The sequence below is a fragment of the Tasmannia lanceolata genome, unplaced genomic scaffold (assembly GCF_043159265.1).
Source record: "Tasmannia lanceolata isolate RefF3 unplaced genomic scaffold, GAP_Taslan_0.1 ptg000018l, whole genome shotgun sequence".
In the NCBI taxonomy this organism is placed as follows: Eukaryota; Viridiplantae; Streptophyta; class Magnoliopsida; order Canellales; family Winteraceae; genus Tasmannia; species Tasmannia lanceolata.
The window spans coordinates 10,217,688-10,236,982 of record NW_027518695.1 but is presented as its reverse complement, the minus strand read 5'-3'; the positions used below and the strand labels follow the sequence as shown (position 1 = coordinate 10,236,982).

The window sequence follows — 19,295 nt, the reverse complement described above, 5'->3', positions numbered from 1 at the left end:
CATTTGTTGACTCCCAAGTACGTTACCTTCATATGTAGAATATGATTCCAAAAGTCCTCAAATAAATCCACATGACTCTCTTTCGAATGGACTCTCGAATTGGCCACCCATGACTTGGTAGCACATTTCCAGCAACTGGGTAGACTGGGAGTTATACAATTTGAACTGGGAGGTGAATAGATGTCTTGAGTTTACACAAGAGACGTAAAAACCGTTTTTACAAATGATTTAATTGCCACAGCCTTTAATTGGGTCCAACTAAAAAAGATTAGAGGAATGCTAGATTCACAAGCGCCCTTACAGAAAAATTAAGGCAGCAACGGATGCCCCTATTGGTCAAATTCCACTAAAGACATTCATGATCTTAATTTTCTGTGCCATCTTAAATGGGATTTGACCAAAAGGGAACCCTTTGCTCCCTTTTTTGCGAGGGCGTGCCTGTGAGTCTAGAGTCTAGACTCCCTCAAAGATTATTATTACATTTTATCAGAGTGCTGGTAGGAGGTAAAGAAACTTTGGATAGGAAGGTACAGAGGGTTAGTCGTTCTTAATTTGAGTAAGGGGTTATCGGCATGAAGAAGGCAAAGGGTTTGGTTATGGGGAAAAAATCCTTTTTGAAAAAAATTCCCAAGAAAAGAAAAACACAACAAGGCATTGGTCATTTTCAAGTAAGTTTATGAAAAAAATATCCTATGGAATATTAGTGGGGCCAGTTGTGAGAGAGGGGTGGAGATGGAGAGACTTGATCGAGAGGATGGGAGAGGGGGGTGTAAGACTTTATTTAATTCGAAATTAAATGCGGAATTTACCTCCGGCTATGGCGATTTGAATCGAAGATTGTGAATTCCTCGAGCTTTGGCAATCCACGAATAGGGCTGTTCATTATTCGGGTTTAACCGAAATAACCGATCGAACCGAATTCGTTCGGTTATTTCGGTTTCGGTTTTCATGGATGTCAAATTTCGGTTTTCGGTTTCGGTTTCGGTTATCTCAAAAAACAATTCGGTTAACCGGAATAACCGAAATAATGATAAAAATCATTATTTTTTCAAAAAAAAGTGTGATACGGGCACTCCAAAGGATGATCAAAACCGTCCATTTGATTGATCACAACTTAATTAGGTTGTGCTCCAAAAATCATTTTGATTGGATGATCCTAGCCCTCCGATCGAAACCAAGATTTTGCATTTTCCCTCTTTTTTTCCCACTATTCGGTTATTCGGTTTATTCGGTTATAACCGAATAACCGAATTTTTAATCGGTTCGGTTTTGAAAATTTTCCGTTCGGTTTCGGTTACCGAAATTTGATAACCGAAATTATTTCGGTTCGGTTATAACCGAATAACCACCCCTATCCACGAACACGAACCACGAACATGATCTCCATTGTGCACACGAACAAGAGAGATCTTCTAATCTTGAGAAGACCTTAGGGCTTGATCGATGAAATCGCAGGTACAAGTTTTCCTCTCAGATTAGGGATCCTCTTTATGATGGAACTTTAGCTATAACGTATGAGTGTTGTTCTCATCAAACACAACCCATATTTATAGATTTCAAATCACAAGAGTTTGTGTCCTTCAACACCTCTATCACTCACTTGTTTTAGAGTTTTAAAACACTTGGGACTTATCTCTTAAAATTCCCTTTTTGAATACAACACAATGTGAAAGGAAAACCAACGTTTCTTTCTTTATAGTGCGCGTTCCACCAATGTGGCCACACAATGAAATGCCAACTAGGAGAGCATGAAATGCCAATAAAAAAACAGGTAAAAAAAACCTAAATTCAAGTTCACTGGTTTTTAGGGATTTTCTCATGGTCTCTCCCCTAGTGCCCTCTCAAGTCTCCCCCTCGTTCCTTCGGAGGTGATCTTTTAAAATTGGGCCCACGAATATTCCATGAAATAATTCTTTATGGTTGCCAAACAAGACCAAAGGTGGGTTATCAGTTCAGTATAGGCAAATTTGCCTCACAGCATTAATGGAAGAAATGTGCCCGGGGCTTGAGCTAACTAGAATTTTCTGATCACTGATATATCCATGGAAGAAATGCACCTGCCTCTCACTTTTGCAGCTGAGAACAACCATATAGGCTTACTTTTTAGCAGATTTCGTCTTGTTAATTTAATTCATTTGAGGTGGCCGTTCTCCTGCAAAAGTGAGCTGCAAAATTGCCTCAAATCCCAAACATATGTAGGCTACTTATATTCGCACTACCAGGTTTAGATAATAGGGCAACCTCACCTTGCCTTTTATTATTTAAAATACAAGGTGAGTTTGTCCCATTATCAAAACATGGTAGTGCCAATATCAGTGCAAATACATATAAGTTGGGATTTGCTAGGGACCATTGTAGAAGGCATTTCACAGATCCGCTGTTGCATGAGAGTGCTGCCAAGTAGGCTCAATTTTTGTCTTATTCATTTATTCATCTGAGGTGGCTGCATTCATGCAACAGCAGTTAACATCAAATACCTTGGACATTGGTCCCAAGCAAGTCTCATGTGAGTTTCCTGCAAAAGATAAAGCTTCATTTTCTTCTTTGACAGGATTAACTGGATGGGATTAATGCCTCATTTCTAAAGACTCATCATCCCGATACCAAATTATCTTTAACTAGATATCTCACTTAACTATCTGTACCTAGATATTGCAAGCAACGGATTATTCAAATATAATGCCTAGATCATTTCTAAAAACTCTTCATCCCGATACCAAATTTACCTAGATATCTCACTTAACTATCTTTACCTAGATATTGCAAGCAACCCTCTTTACAACGGTAACCCCTTAGATAAAGAACTATCATTGCCTAGATATCTCACTCAACCCTCTTTCTTTCAATATTATATTTACCTTCTTTATGCTAATAATTCGTTACTCAGATAAAGAACTACTGATAGTAAGGGTGGGGCCATCCAATTTGTACATCATGTTTTGATTGTGTGGGGCCACCATCTCTAACCAAACCATGAATAAGCAGGGTCTTATGGGATATTGGGATGTAGACATCATTTCACACATCTTTGATGGATGGGTCCCACCATCTCTACCCAAACCCATGCATTGGGTGAGGCCTACTGTTTTGCAACTCATGTTTTGACAAGGTTGGGTACACCAATTTATAGCTTCAGTGAAGGGCGTCGTATTTTTTCTTAAAAAAGGAACTATACTAACCCGAGACCTTATGAGAGGAATGCAAAATCCAAACACATCTCACGTTTCCGCCGTTAGCCTTGATTTTTTCAGGATCACCCTTCAACCCCCCCTTATTACGTAATAGGGCTCGCTATGAATCCTAATAGCTTTCCCGAGGCTGATGAAGAAAGGCGTGCCATTCGACTGGCCCTAGATTCTTTTCGCGGTCCCTCCCCTCAAAGAGGCCATGTGTAAAAGCATGCTCGATCGAATAGTGGACGGGGATGAGAACCGGGAAACAACTGGTGAAGTTACACGACCAGCCGCTTTTCCGATATTTCCTCGCGCCTCTGATATCAAATATAGTCACGACCAACCTGCTGGAGCTATCATGCATTGCATAGATGGCCCCACCATTTTACATCTCATGCATGCATTGGTGGGGCCGTTTACACCTCAAACTATGCATAGGGCCCACCATTTTACACTTCATTTTTATGAGGTAGGGCCTACCATTTCACTTCTTATGTTTTGATGGCCAGGTCCCATCACCTCTAGCCAAAACCATGCATAAGGTGGGGGCCTACAATAGCATGGGCCAAGAATGCTTCTATCCGTACTCGAACCCAAATTTTGCACCAACCATGTCGCTTAATCGAACCAAAATTATTTTACTCGATCTCAAATTTGCTTACTTGTACCCTAATCATTTTAGTCACATCGATCAATGTGCTTACTTGAACCCAAATTATTTTAGTCGCATCAATATGCTTTCTTAAACCCAAACTTAGACAAAGGATTGGAAAATGTAAAGGTAAAGTAACTGAGGGGGATTTTGCTTATAATTTCACTTATTTGATAGTTACATTTACGTGAGTTTTCTCAACAACTGACATTCTGATGTGATTTCATCAATATTTCAAAATGCTTTTGTATTTTACCCTTATATCATTCGCATAAAAAGTTTTTTTTTACTTTCTCTCCGTTAAATTCAAACATCTATTCATCTCTCAGTTTAAATTGTTGACTCCTAGTCTTCCCATTTATTGGAGGAGTTTTGGAATCATCAAGATGAGTGGCCATGCATGCCCGGTCAAGGGCAGCCGCCCTTATCCGATAGCAGCCCATGTTTTTCCACTTCTGAAGAGGACTTTCATGCCCATCCACTCATCTCCATCTCCAGCATGTATGAAATTAGAGTTTTTATATGGTGCTCGAGCGGTACGGTCCTTGATATTTGATACAGAGGAGAGGACTAAGGAATGAAGCGAAAATGAAGGACTGTCAAAACCCGTTTTCTCTGCTAATTTTAGTCTCGATGAGGTTTTATTTTAGTGCATTTAACTATAATCTCGTCGTGGAAGCGAAATCCTATTCCCTTCCAGTTCATTTGCAGGATTGAAGTCGTTGAAGATTGAAATTGATTGGGTTTTGATAACTTTAATCTGAGACCGGAATCTTGTTTTGGCAATTTTTTTTTTGCTGATCTTCTGTTCGCTGACGAGCATTCGAGAGAGACTCTAAATCTAATGGAGTTGAGACCTATAAACATTTGGATCGTATCTCATCCTTCTTGTTGGCTCTTTCCCTGATCGATCCCAGTTCCTTCTCCTTCATTTCGGCTTTTTATTTCCTCTTATTTTCTGATGTTTTCGAGCTGGTAAAGTAAATTGGCTTAAAATCATTTGTTTTTTTTTTTTTTGGACTGTCAAAGCCAGTTTTCTCCGTGAATTTCAGTCTACATGAGGTTTTATTTTTGACCATTTAACTATAATCTCGTCTATTCGCTTCCGGGATTGAAGTGGTTGAAGAAGACTGAAATTGATTAGGTTTTGATAACTTTAATCTGAGACTGAAATTTTGCTTTGGCAACATTTTTTGTTTTGTTTTTGATGATCTGATGTTCGCTGACGAGCATTCGAGTGAGACTCTAAATCCAATGTGGTTGAAACCTATAGACATATGAATCGTATCTGATCCTTCTTAATTTCCATATTTGTCTTAGGTTCCATGTGCCCATGAAGAAGACCAACAAAAGCCATATTTCTGCCATTTTCAGCCCTCTCTACCTTTCCTTCTTTCTCCTTCATCTAATCTATGCTACGGCCGATAATTCGACCTACATCCCTGCTTATAACATCCTCTTAAGTTGTGGGTCGTCTGTGAGTGGGCCGGGTGCCGATGGCCGCATATGGACTGGTGACGTCGGCTCTAAATTCGCACCCTCATCACAGAACACATTGACCTCAACAGCCCAGAACCAAGATCCCAGCATTCCAAGCCCAATCCCTTACATGACTGCTCGAATCTTTATCTCTGAATTCACCTATACCTTCCCTGTCAGCGCTGGCCGGAAGTTCGTCCGCCTCTATTTCTACCCTAATTCTTATAATAATCTCGCTGCCTCCAAGGCTGTCTTCTCCGTCACCTCTGGTCCCTACACTCTCCTCGACAGCTTCAGTGCCTCCCTTACCTCCAAAGCTCTGAATTTCACCTACCTCATTCGTGAATTCTCCATTAACACTACGGCAGGATCCTTGAATTTAACCTTCACCCCGTCTTTGAATCTTTCCAATGCCTATTATGCCTTTGTGAATGGGATTGAGGTCGTCTCGACACCTGATATCTTCCAGGTGGGAGATGGCCCCGTACTCATTGAGTCACGTAAGCCATTCCGCATTGAAAAGAACACTGTCCTTGAGAACATATTCAGATTAAACGTCGGCGGGAGGTATATTTCACCTGTTGAGGATTCTGGCCTCTATAGGGCTTGGTACGATGACTCTCCATATATATATGGCGCTGCGTTTGGATTTTCAAACGCTAAAGACCCGGGCATTACTATCAAATACCCAACTTCTGTCCCAAGCTACATTGCACCTATGGATGTCTATGCCACTGTAAGGTCGATGGGGCCAGACCGAAACATAAACCAGAATTACGCTTTGACATGGTTTTTTCCAATCGATTCTAGTTTTAAATACTTGGTCAGGCTCCATTTCTGCGATATACAATCCTTTATATTCAAGATCAATCAAAGGGTGTTTGATATCTCTATCAATAATCAGACCGCTGAAACCGAGGCGGATGTGACTGCTTGGACTGGGGCAACTGGAAATGGGATTCCGATATTTAAGGATTATGTCTTGATCATTCCAAAATGGGAGACTTCACAAGAACTGCAGGTTTCGCTCTACCCAGATATATCGTCAGGGTCAGAGTATTACGACTCAATCTTAAACGGCCTCGAGATCTTTAAGTTAAACGATAGCACAGGTAATCTTGCCAGTTCTAAACTAATATCCCCTCCGGAACAAGTTCAAGTTGTGAATCCAAATTTGGCTAGAGCGTCACAAGGGACTCCATTTATTGTAGGAAGCGTGGTAGGTGGCATTGCTATCGTCTCTCTTATCACTCTTGTATTTGTTATTTTCCGACGACGGAGACAAGGGAAGGACTCAGGCACAAGCGATCGGCCATCCATCCATTGTCTATGTGGCAACTCAAGTTCTATGGGCAGTAACTCTCATTCTGCGGGTTTTGGCAAGACTGGAACCACGGGGAGGTATGCTCCACTCACTTCGAGCTTTAGCCGCCATTTCTTTTTTACAGAGATGAAGGCAGCCACCAATGACTTCGATGAAACCCTTCTTATTGGGGTCGGGGGATTTGGAAAGGTCTACAAGGGTGTCATTGATGGCGGCACCACCAAGGTTGCTATCAAGCGTGGCAACCCACTCTCCGAGCAGGGAGTGCACGAGTTCCAGACTGAGATCGAGATGCTCTCAAAGCTCCGCCACCGCCACCTCGTCTCCCTGATTGGTTATTGTGAAGAGAACTGCGAGATGATTCTTGTCTACGACTACATGGCCCACGGGACCCTCCGTGAGCACCTAGACATGACCAAGAAACCACCCCTCCCATGGAAGCAGAGGCTTGAGATCTGTATCGGGGCCGCACGAGGCTTGCACTACCTCCACACCGGCGCCAAACCGACCATCATCCACCGAGATGTCAAGACGACAAATATACTTTTAGATGAGAAATGGGTGGCAAAGGTTTCAGATTTCGGGTTATCAAAGATTGGGCCAACATTGGATCATACTCATGTCAGCACTGGTGTGAAAGGTACTTTTGGTTATTTGGATCCGCAGTACTTCCGGTGGCAGAAATTGACTGAGAAATCCGATGTTTACTCTTTTGGGGTTGTGTTGTTTGAGGCTCTGTGTGCGCGTCCCCCATTGAACTTTGCGCTGCCAGAGGAGCAAGTAAACTTGGCAGAGTGGGCATTGCACTGTCAGAAGGAAGGCATTTTGGATCAGATAATCGATCCGTATCTGGAAGGGAAGATCACGCAGGAGTGCTTTAAGAAATTTGTGGAGATAGCAGAGAAGTGTTTAGCTGATAAGGGAATTGATAGGCCGGCTATGGGCGATGTGTTGTGGAACCTTGAATTTGCACTTCAATTGCAGGAGAGTGCAGAGTACAGCGGTGAAAATCGCAGCGATACCAACAGTGGAGTGATGCCATTTATTGGAGGGGAAGTATCAGATTCTCTGAGCACTGGGACTTCGATGAGCATAGGGGGCCGGAGCCTTGCAAGTGAGGTTTCCGGGCTGACCCCAAAGCACTGTGATTTCCCAGATCAAGAACCCAAAGGGACGGTGTTCGACACGGATGAGATCCAAGAAAATGAATGTACCAGGATCATTCCTGTACCGGAATCTGGTATGTGACTGCTAAATATTCATCATCTCATGTTTGAATTTTGATGAATTTTGTGTATTTTATTGTATCTTTCAAATATCTAAAGAAAATGTAATGATGCTGTATCTCGTTGTTTAACGTTGTTTAAACTTTAAAGCATGCCTTTTTTTTTAGATTTGGAATAAATAGGAAAGGCTACTGGTTGAATTCTTTCTTCTCCATTACTGGTTCTAAGTCCAGATTCAGCTTTGATATGATGGGCCCACTGAGGGTAGACCACTGGCTAAGATTGCCCTAAGCAAACGATCCTGACCGTTCGGTCATTAGGGTTTCTGATTGGATGCTTTGGATCATCTGCCTTTTGGATGTCCAATGAAGGCTAACAGAGGCGGTGAGAGGGGGTCTGCCACCATAGGCTCGACGGTGACAACAACTGTGGCAGTGGACCCCATTTCAAAAGAGAAGACAGATGGGTTTTTTTTAGTTTGGGAATGAATTTTGGGGCTTGTCTGTACAGTACTTTATGAAAAATACGGGACTATAAGGGCTTACACCCACGGTTCCTCATAGTCCGGCCCAGTATTAACGAGGCCAGTACGAGCGGGATCAAATTTCAACGGGTCACTAATTTAGTGACTCGGACCCGTCAATTACGGGCAGGTTGAGTGGACCCGCAGGTCCGAGTCACTTTTTGCGAGGTCTAGGTACAAGTCCAATGAAGGGAGTAAGTATAATGTGAGAAGAAGCTGGACAAATTTGGCCCAGAGCTGTTTACGCGGTTTGCATTTATTGACTCCCCTGTACTCGACCTTTATATGTTGAAAATGATTTCAAAACCCTTCCAACAAGCCTACATGGTATTTACAAATGAAAACCTTTTTTGAAGGGCACCTGTGAGTCTAGACTCCCTCAAAGACTATTATTATTATTATTATATTTAATTAGAGTGCTAGTAGCTCTTTATCTGGGCAAGGGGAGGTAAAAACGGTTTGGATAGGAAGGTAGAGAGGGTTAGTCGTTCTTGATCTGAGTAAGGGGTTACCAGCATGAAGAAGGTTAAGTAAAATATTGAAGTAAAGAGGGTTGGTCGTTCAAGGTAATGATTTTTTTAGGAAAATTGCCAATGGGGGACACCAAAATAGGAGAATTGCCAACGGGGGACACTCTTTTGAAAAATTATAAATGTGGGACGAAAACAGGTTATCAAGTCTAAAAAGGGGTTACCAAGTACGTAAACAGTGAAAAACTGACCAAAATGCTGCTAGGGGTTATCAAATCTAAAAAAGGCTTATCAAGTACACAAATAGGGATTATCAAGTTCATAAAGACTTGATGTTTAGACTTGATAACCCCTTGGGAGACTCAATAACCTTGTTAAGAACTTGATATCCCCAGGCGAGATTTGATAACCCTGTTTATATTAGAGTTGTTAGATCTTATTTAGACCTCCTAACCAGTTGATAACCAACCCTATGCGCATTTTGGTCAGATTTTCCTGCAAATTCTGTTTTCGACCCCCATTTATAATTTTTCAAAAGAGTGTCCCCCATTAGCAATTCTCGTATTTTGGTGTCACCCATTTGCAATTTTTCCTTTTTTTTATGAAGATAAAAATTCTATTAAATAATTATGGATTATATGTGCACTTCAGGGGTAAGGATTGCCCCATATAATGTGATTCGCTGGAAGCTCCTAATTTAGCTAAACGATCAACCAAATCATTGGCACATCTAAGAATAAGAGAAAAAGAGCAAACACCAAACAAACACATATCTTTTATTTCATTCATAAGATTGGTGAGTCTCCATGGGCCATCGTTAGTCCCTTTAGCCCACGATATTCTATTAGAGGAGTCACTTTCTTTGTAATTCCGATAGGGCCCGTAATTGAAAAGATGATATTACTATGGTTTAAAATTTCGGTTTAGGTAACCGTTTCGGACCCCACCGAAAACCAAAATTTTGGCGAATTCTGAAATTTCGGTCCGAAATTTGGTAATTTGTAGGGGTAATCCGAACGTTAATGAACGGGATCTAAACATATGAATAGGATCCATGGGCATATTTCGGGTCATCAAATCTGGGATCCGAAAAATTTTGGATTGTGCATGGGCACGCCACAGATGCCCATTGGATAGTCACGATCCGAAATGGTTTACAAAAATACCCTCCAAATTTTGTTAATGCTAACCCTTCTATGAAGTGTATTTTGGTCAAAACCTCTCTTATCACTTAATGAATCGGATGGGAATGCGATTTCACTCATTTCAGTCATTTCATTTCATACTTTCACAAAGGAAAAGAGAGAAGGGTTTTGTTCTTTATGCATCATGTTCTTTGATAATAGTTATACATTATATTTGTGTATGTAATTTTGATTAGTTTTATTGTTTACAAGCATTGTTATACACATAGATTAAACATGGATAAATTTTTAATTTAGTTGAAGAAAATGCATAGAGAGACACTAATAGTGGACTGCCATTCTATCTCTTTTAAAAAAAAATTAATTGTTTACTTAGCTTAGTGGGACATAATAGGACACCCCGATGGACTGTCCAAATTAAAATGGATCGTGATCATGACGTGGAAAGTAGGATCCGAAGAACAATCCGACTCCGACCCGACGGATAAGGAATTTGAATGGATCGTAATTGTGACATAGGTAGATCCGACCCGAAGTGGATCCGTTGACACCCCTAGTAATTTGGTTCCAAATTCCGGACCCAAATTTCAAAATTTAGGACCGAAATTCTGTAACACTTTTTAAAAAAAATAAACAATGGCATTAAATCGAAATTTCGGACAGAAATTTCTAAAATTACAAATGGTGAAAAAATGAATTTCGAAATATTTCGGTTTCGGTCCAGTCGAAATTTAAAACCATGGATATTACTAGAGCAATCCCTAAAAACACCCCCAATGCCTCCCTCGCCGGAGTTGCCAAGAGAGCAACCATCAACATTAAGCTTGATGATGTTTTTAGAAGGCAGTTTCCATTTCACCACCACTTTTTTTTTTTTGGGACCTAACCTCTCGACATCATTTCCCAATTTCTAATGATGACGTCTGTCATATATGCTAAAAAATGGTGTTGAAGAGCCCAAGACACTTCAGTTAATCTGATATTCCAAACCATTCTATCAAGTGTGGATTCTCTACCTTCAAAGACGCATGAATTTCTGCCCTTCCAAATGATCCAAATAAGAGCAAAATCCATGAGATGCCCAAGTGCTAGACTGTAAGATCCGAAACTCGTTATTGAATAGCCTTCCTCATATCCCATTTTTTGGACTCGCCAAAAATCCTCTTTTAAATTTTGTAAAATAATTACCTAAGAGCCAAAGAGCCTTTAGCTCTGATACCAAGTATGGGGAATAGAAAACCTGAGTAAGGTTTTATTTTGAGTCTTTAGATATTGAAATATGGCAAGTAGTTAAAAATGGACTTTTGATTCCAATTTAAAGGATGATCCAAACCATGCATTTTTTTGGGCCACCACATATATATAGGTTGTACCCCACAGATCATCTCCATAGGATGATCCTAACCTTCGGATCTATCGAGGTTTCTATAATGTACAGTTCTTGTGCAAATTGGAGGGTTAGGATCATCATGTGGAGATGATAAGTGGAGTACAGCCTATTTATGTTGTGGCCAAAAAACAATGCAAGGTTTCGATCATCCTTTGAAATGGGCCCTACTGTACCTTTTGAAAAATACTGGACTTGACGCTCTCGCAGCATATAGAACTCCAACCTATATAACATTCAGCTCTGGGACCCAGCGACGAGAGAGAGAGAGAGAGAGTTTGAGAGAGTTTTTAGGGGTAATTCGGTAAATACATGTTGTGGGCTTCACAACCGGTTAATCAGTCAAATAGAGGCGAATGAGGTTTTGAGGGGAGCTAATTTATCAGCACCCACCCAAAGAAAATGTTGCTTTTCTTCTTCTTCTTTGAGAGGATTACTCGGTTATAATGCCTGTTATATCAAAAGTAATCACTTAACTATCTTTTACTAGATATTGCATGTTATGTCCTTTACCACGATAACCCTTGCTTTTGATAAAGAACTATCATTACTTAGACACTTAACCCCTTTTACCTCAATACTAAATTATCTTCACCTAAATATCTCACTTAACCCTCTTTATTTGAAGGGATTTGCTAGCGTCCATTGCAGAAGGCATTTTGCGGATGGTCTGTTGCATCTGACAGCAGCCGCCTCTTGAATGAAGACAAAATCAGCTGAAAAGTGAGCCTTTGTGGCTGCTTTTAGATGCAACAGACCATCCGCGAAATGCCTTCTGGAAGCTAGCAAATCCCTGATTTCAATATTTACTTTACCTATTTCAATATTTTACTTTACCTTCGTTATGCTGATAAGCGATAACCCCTTACTCGGATAAACAACAACTAACCATCTTTATATTGATACCCAGCTGTCTTTGCCTAAATAAAAAACTACCATCACTCCGATAAGTTAAAATAGGGAAGTTATATGTTCACCCCATTTGCTTCCCCGGGCCATCACCTCTGCGGTGTTCATTAGGAGTGTTCGTTCGGTTATAGCCGACTTGAATAGACCGAAATTTGATAACCGAACTGAAACCGAACTGAAATTTCTAAAAACCGAACCGAAACCGAACTGATTAAAAATTCGGTTAATAGTGGGAGAAAAAGAGGGAAAAAAGCAAAATCTCGGTTTGGATCGGAGGGCTAGGATCATCCTATCGAAATGATTTTTTGAGCACAACCTAATTAAGTTGTGATCAATCAAATGAACGGTTTTGATCATCCCAAGGAGTTCCCATATAGCACTTTTTGGGGGGGAGATAATGGTTTTTATCCATAATTTCAGTTATTCAGTTAACAGAATTATTTTTTTGAGATAACCGAACCCGAACCGAAATAACCGAATTTCCAAAAAAAAATAACCGAAACCGAACAGAAAAGGGAAAAAACCGAACCGAACCGACCAAATCAATTTGGTTCGGTTATTCCGTTGTAACCGAATAATGAACACCCCTAGTGTTCATAAATCATAACTAACCTTTTTGCACTACAGGAGGGTGGCCTGGTGAAGAAAAGTGGGAGAATATCAATATATCATTTCCCAATATAATAACAATCTATCTAGCTGAGACAAACTGGAACCGGTTGCAATTATATCATCCACATAAACAATGTTTTCCATCTCTTGGTTAAATTCAAACATCTATTCATCTCCCAGATTAAATTGTTGACTCCCTTCCCTGTGTTGAAAATTTTAAAGAATTTGAAAAGTCAAGAGTGCTTTTGCCTTGTCTTTAAAATTTAGAGGGAAAGATTCAAAATTTGGTTTCCCTCTTATTTCAAAAGCTAATAACTTTTGAGTGCTTTTTTGGGTTTAAATGAAAAAAAATCTTTTTAATGCCCAAAACGGTTTCCATTTTACCCTATTAATTGCTAAACGTTTTTTTATAATAGCACCCAAAACGGTTATAATAATAACACCCATTTAAAGTTGAAAAACTATTTCATCTCCAACGGTCACAAATGTAAATGTTAGGAGATAAATGTTTTATGGCTTTAATGATGGCTTTTCTCAACATTAATGCCCATTATTGGTGGGTCTTTCCAAGAGACACGTTGTGGTCTATAAAAGCGAGAAGAGAATACGATTTGGGTAGATTTTGGGGCTTAAGAATCTGGACAGACGTTTTGGGTAGCTTTTACCAAGAGAAAAAGAAAGAGATTTACATAGAAAAAGGGTTCTGTTTCTTCTGGTTTTGCTTCATCTCCTCGCGTCTGTTCCTTCCGTGTCTGAGCACAATTCTAAGGTGGTTCTGGGTAGACCAGTCAGTGAGTACAAGTGGACTGAATCCATATTTGGTTGTTTTATCTTGGAGCGTCGATTCGCGGATCCCGGCTGCACCGGTAGGGGCGGATACAATTCTTAAGGAGTGTAACCAGTGGCACGACTCGGCCTCCTTTTCTCTTCAAATCTGATTTTCAAAACGGTTTTCATCAAAAGAGATAAGTGCAATATGTTTTCCATGTTTTTTTTCAATTATGGTTTGATTTACAGTACATGGATGTTTGGCTTTGAGTTTCACTATTTTGAGGTCGAGTAACATGTTTTCGGTTTTAAGTAACCTGTTTTAGATCGAAAAACTGATTTGACTTCGACTTTCTGCTTTTGGGTTCGATTAAGCCATATATCATTTTTTCATCATTTGTTTATAAGATATGTAGAAATCTGATCCGTCCATTTTATCCAACAATCTTAAGAACCATAATATTTGGGCTTCTTAAGATATGGATTTTTCCAACAGTCTTAAGAATCATAATATTTGGGCTACATAAGATATGGATTTTACCAACACCATGTCTTCTCAGTTGCTGCACAATTCCAACCAAGTTATGTGTGATCAATTGCACTGTCCCACAGAAGAGATTTATGTATACTTGTCGGAGGAATTTTGAAATCATCTTCCACATGGGATTTGCTAGGCAACCGGAAAGCCATTTCGCGCCTGACTTTTTGCTGGAGACATAAGATGAATTAAATGAATAAGACAAAATCTGCCAAGTAAGCATGTGTAAACACTGGGGCCAGAAGCGGAGGTGGGGTGACGTATCGTACATACTACAAGCTGAATGACCAATTTTCTGTTAGACCTTAACCTTTTTCCGTTCTCCGTATAGAACGGGCTGAACCAAACCAAAAGCAGACTTCTTGGCGGAATGAATGCTCGTCCCACCCAATACCGCATCAGATGAGTAAAATGAATAAGACAAAATGTGCCAAAAAGTAAGCATGCGTGGTTGTTCTCTCCTGCAAAAGTCAGCTGTGAAATGGCTTTCTACGAAGTTGCCTAACAAATTCCTCCACATACCAAACCGCGTAAACAACCCTGGTGCCACCTTTGTCCAGCTTCTTACAATATATTTCCCTCATTGGACATCCATCCACCACCCCAAAATTCGGCACCAAACTACAAAAACCCATCTGTCTTCTCTTTCGAAATGGTGCAGTGTAACGGCCCCGCCACCGGCTAGAGTTATTGGTTCCACGGCCACAGCTCGACCATGTGCGGTGGACCCCACTCACAGCCTCCTATAGCGATTGGTGCACGTCCAAACACGGCATTGAGCCAAACCCTCCCATCAGCCACCTGCTACCAAAATATCAATAAGACTAAGGGGCCGTTTGGATACGCGGATTTTAGAATCCGGGATTTCTTCAAGATTGTAGCTAAGAGACAAGAGAAGAAGCGGACCAGCCGTCGTTTTTGACTTCTCACCCGGATTTCTTCAAGATTGTAGTTAAGAGACGAGGGAAGAAGCGGACCAGCCGTCGTTTTTTACTTTTCGCCCTTCTTTCCAACAGCAAGAGAGTAGCAGATCCTCCCATATTTCCAATTTTAGAAATCTTAGGATACATGGGAGATTTTTAAACCTGATTTTCTCACTTAAAATCCAAGAAACGCTACCAGGACAGCGGCAGCAGCTTGATTATGAACCCTCTTTTACACTGTTTTCAAGCGAAAAACCTGGGTTCTAAAATTCGTGTATCCAAACGGCCCCTAACAGTTCACATCCAAAGGGTCAAAACCATAATGATCAAACGGTCAGGATCATCCACTTAGCGCAATCTTAGGCAGTGGTCCACACACAATGGGCCCACCAAATTAAGGAGGAATAGGGACTCAGAACCAGTAATGGAGATGTAAGAATTCAATATGTAGCCTTTACTCATTATTCCAAACAAAAAAAAGGCATGCTTTAAAGTGTAGACAGCATAGAACCTTATTACAGATTCGAGTCTTCACATTTAAAAGATACAATAAAATACAACAAAATTCATTGAAGATGACAGAAGAAAAGTGAAAAAAGAAATAAAAGAACAATTTCAACCATGGGATGATGAATATTTAGCAGTCACCAGATTCCGGTACCTGAATAAGTCCTGATACATTTATGGTTGTCAATCACCGTCCTTTTGGGTTCATGATCTGGGAGAACACGGCGCTTGGCGTCAGCCCATCAGAATCCTCACTTGCAAGGCTCTGGCCTCCAATGCTCATAGCAGTACCAGTGCTCCTAGAATCTGATACATCTCCCCCAAAACCCATAGACATGTCCAGATCTTTCTTCCCTGTGGCAGTGTCAATGAATGTCATCCCATCATTGTTTATATCACTGTGAATTCCACCGCTGTACTCTGCACTCTCCTGTAATTGCAGGGCGAATTCAAGGTTCCACAACACATCGCCCATAGCCGGCCTATCGATTCCCTGATCAGCTACACACTTCTCTGCTGTCTCCGCAAATTTCTTGAAGCACTCCGGTGTGATCTTCCCTTTCAGATTTGGATCGATTATCTGATCAAGAATGCCTTTCTTCTGGCAATGCAATGCCCACTCTGCCAAGCTCACTTGTTCCTTTGGCAATGCCGGATTCAATGCCGGACGTGCACACAGAGCCTCAAACAACACAACCCCAAAAGAGTAAACATCGGATTTGTCAGTCAATTGTTGCCTGCGGAAATACTCCGGGTCCAAATAACCGAAACTACCTTTCACGACGGTGCTGACATGAGTATGATCCAATGTTGGCCCGGTCTTTGATAACCCAAAATCTGAAACCTTTGCCACCCATTTCTCGTCTAAGAGGATGTTTGTTGTCTTGACATCTCGGTGGATGATGGTGTGTTTGGCGCCCGTGTGGAGGTAGTGTAAGCCTCGTGCAGCCCCGATACAGATCTCAAGCCTCTGCTTCCATGGGAGTGGTGGCTTCTTCGTCTTGTATAGGTGCTCGCGGAGGGTCCCATGAGCCATATAGTCGTACACAAGGATCATCTCGCAGTTCTCTTCACAATATCCAATCAGGGAGACCAGGTGGCGGTGGCGGAGCTTTGAGAGCATTTCAATCTCAGTCTGGAACTCGTGCACTCCCTGTTCGGAGAGTGGGTTACCACGCTTGATAGCGACCTTGGTGGTGCAGCCATCAATGTCACCCTTGTAGACCTTTCCAAATCCCCCAACCCCAAGAAGAAGGGTCTCATCAAAGTCATTGGTTGCTGCCTTGATTTCTGCAAAGGAGAAATGGCGGCAAAGATTCGAAGGGAGCGAGGAGGCATAGCTCCCCGTGGTTCCAGTCTTGGCAGAGCCTGCAGAATGCGAGTTGCCATACAGTGATAGAGGGAGCCAACCGGACGGTCCATCACTTGTGCCAGAGTCCTTCCCTTGTCTCCGGCACAGAAAAATAGCAAATACAAGAGCGATAAGGGAGACGATAGCAATGCCACCCACCACACTTCCTACAATAACTAGAGTTTGATTTTTCGAATTCCCTGACTGTGACGAGCTAGCCAAATTTGCATTCACATCATCTTGTTTTGGAGGGGGAATTGGATTAGGACCGGCGAGATTACCTGTGCTATCGTTTAACTTGAAGATCTCGAGGCCGTTTAAGATTGAGTCGTAATACTCTGGCTTTGACGGTATGTTTGGGTGGAGCGCAACCCAAAGTTCTTGTGAAGTCTCCCATTCTGGAATGGTCAAGACATAATCCTCAAATATCGGAATCCCATTTCCCATTTCCCCAGTCCAAGCAATCACATCGGCCCCGGTTTTAGCAGTCTGATTATTGATAAAGATATCAAACACCCTTTGATTGATCTTGAATATATCAGATTGTATCTCGCAGAAATGGAGCCTGACCAAGTATGTAAACCCAGAATCGATTGGAAAAATCCATGTCAAGTTGTAATTCAGGTTGATTTTCGAGCTTGGCCCCATCGACCTTGCAGTGCCATAGACATCCATAGGTGCAATGTAAGTTCGGACAGAAGTTGGGTATTTGATAGTAATGTTCGGATCTTTAGGGTATGAAACCCCAAATGCAGAGCCATATATATACGGAGAGTCATCAGACCATTCCCGATAGAGGCCAGAATCCCCAACAGGTGAAATATAGCTCCCCCCAACATTTAATCGGAAGATTTTCTCGAGGGCAGTGTTCTTTTCAATGGGGAATGGCTGATTCACCCCAATGAGCATGGGGCCATCTCCCCCCTGGAAGATATCAGGCATCGAGACGACCTCAATCCCATTCACAAATGCATAGGCATTGGAAAGATTCGAAGACGGGGTGAAGGTTAAATTCAAGGATCCTGCTGTTGTGTTAATGGAGAATTCACGAATGAGGTAGGCGAAATTCAGAGCTTCAGAAGTAAGGGAGGCACTGAAGTTGTGGAGGAGGGTGAAGGGACCATGGTTGACAGAGAACACAGCCTTAGAAGAATTGAGATTATTGTAAGAATTAGGGTAGAAATAGAGGCGGACGAACTTCCGGCCAGCACCGACAGGGAAGGTATAGGTGAATTCAGAGGTAAAAATTCGAGCAGTCATGTAAGGGATTGGACTAGGAATGCTCGGGTCTTGGCTCTGGGCTGTGGAGATTATTGTATTCTGTGATGAGGGTGCGAATTTAGAGCCAACATCGCCAGTCCATATGCGGCCATCAGCATCCCGCCCTCCCACAGACGAGCCACAATTTAAGAGAATGTTATCAGCAGGGATGTAAGTTGAATTATCGGTGGTGGCATAGATAACATGAAGGAAGAAGAAGGTGAGGTAGAGAGGGTTGTAAAAGGCAGAAAGAAGGCTTTTGTTGGCCTTCTTCATGGATGCGAAAATGGGGGAAAAACTTATTGTAGATCAGACCATGTCCGATGAGTCCAAGAGAGAATATCTCCCTGAGATTAGCTGATTACAGCAACAAATGGCTTATGAAACCTAAGATCTAGGGTTTTGCCCAAACATCAATCGAAAACCCTATCTGGAAAGAAAGATCACTTCAGATCTAGGGTTTGTCAAGAACAGTATGTGAACAGAAAATGAACTAGAATCGAATATGATTTCGCTTCTACTACAAGATTATACTGAAATACTCCCAAAAAAAAAACTCCTCAACTCAACTAAAATCAGTAGAGAAAACGGATTTTAGCAGTCCAAATGAAAAAAAGAAGATCAAAATGCAGAAAATTTAAGCAATTTTATCGGTGAAAAAGAAAAAGGAAACCCAAAAGATTACCCTGAACATCCGATCTGAAGCTGAAATCTCTCTCTCTCTCTCTCTTGCTATCTTTCACTCTCTCTCTCTCTATTTATAGACGACGACACCGAGAACGCGCGTTTGATGCGAGTCACTAAAATCTCAGTTGTTGCTCGAAACTACAGATAAGTCCTTGGTACGTTGGTAATATTACCAGAAAACCACTTTGGTATCGCACCCCATTCTTTACTAATGACACCCCTTTTTCTATCTATATACACTATAAATTATCTCTTGAAAGACTATTATAAAGTGGTTAATAGAAGAAAGGCTTCTGTTCTAAAACAACCACCAATAATGACAATTAACAAAACATAAATAGTGTATATCAGCTGCAGTTGG

At 41.3% G+C, this 19,295-nt stretch overlaps 2 pseudogenes; one reads left to right on the top strand and one right to left on the bottom strand.

Moving 5' to 3' along the window:
- The first annotated feature begins 4,858 nt into the window (after positions 1–4,858).
- LOC143851192 (receptor-like protein kinase FERONIA pseudogene) lies at positions 4,859–7,979 on the top strand (annotated as a pseudogene).
- A 7,581-nt stretch (positions 7,980–15,560) lies between these two features.
- LOC143849467 (receptor-like protein kinase FERONIA pseudogene) lies at positions 15,561–18,982 on the bottom strand (annotated as a pseudogene).
- Between the last annotated feature and the right edge of the window lie 313 nt (positions 18,983–19,295).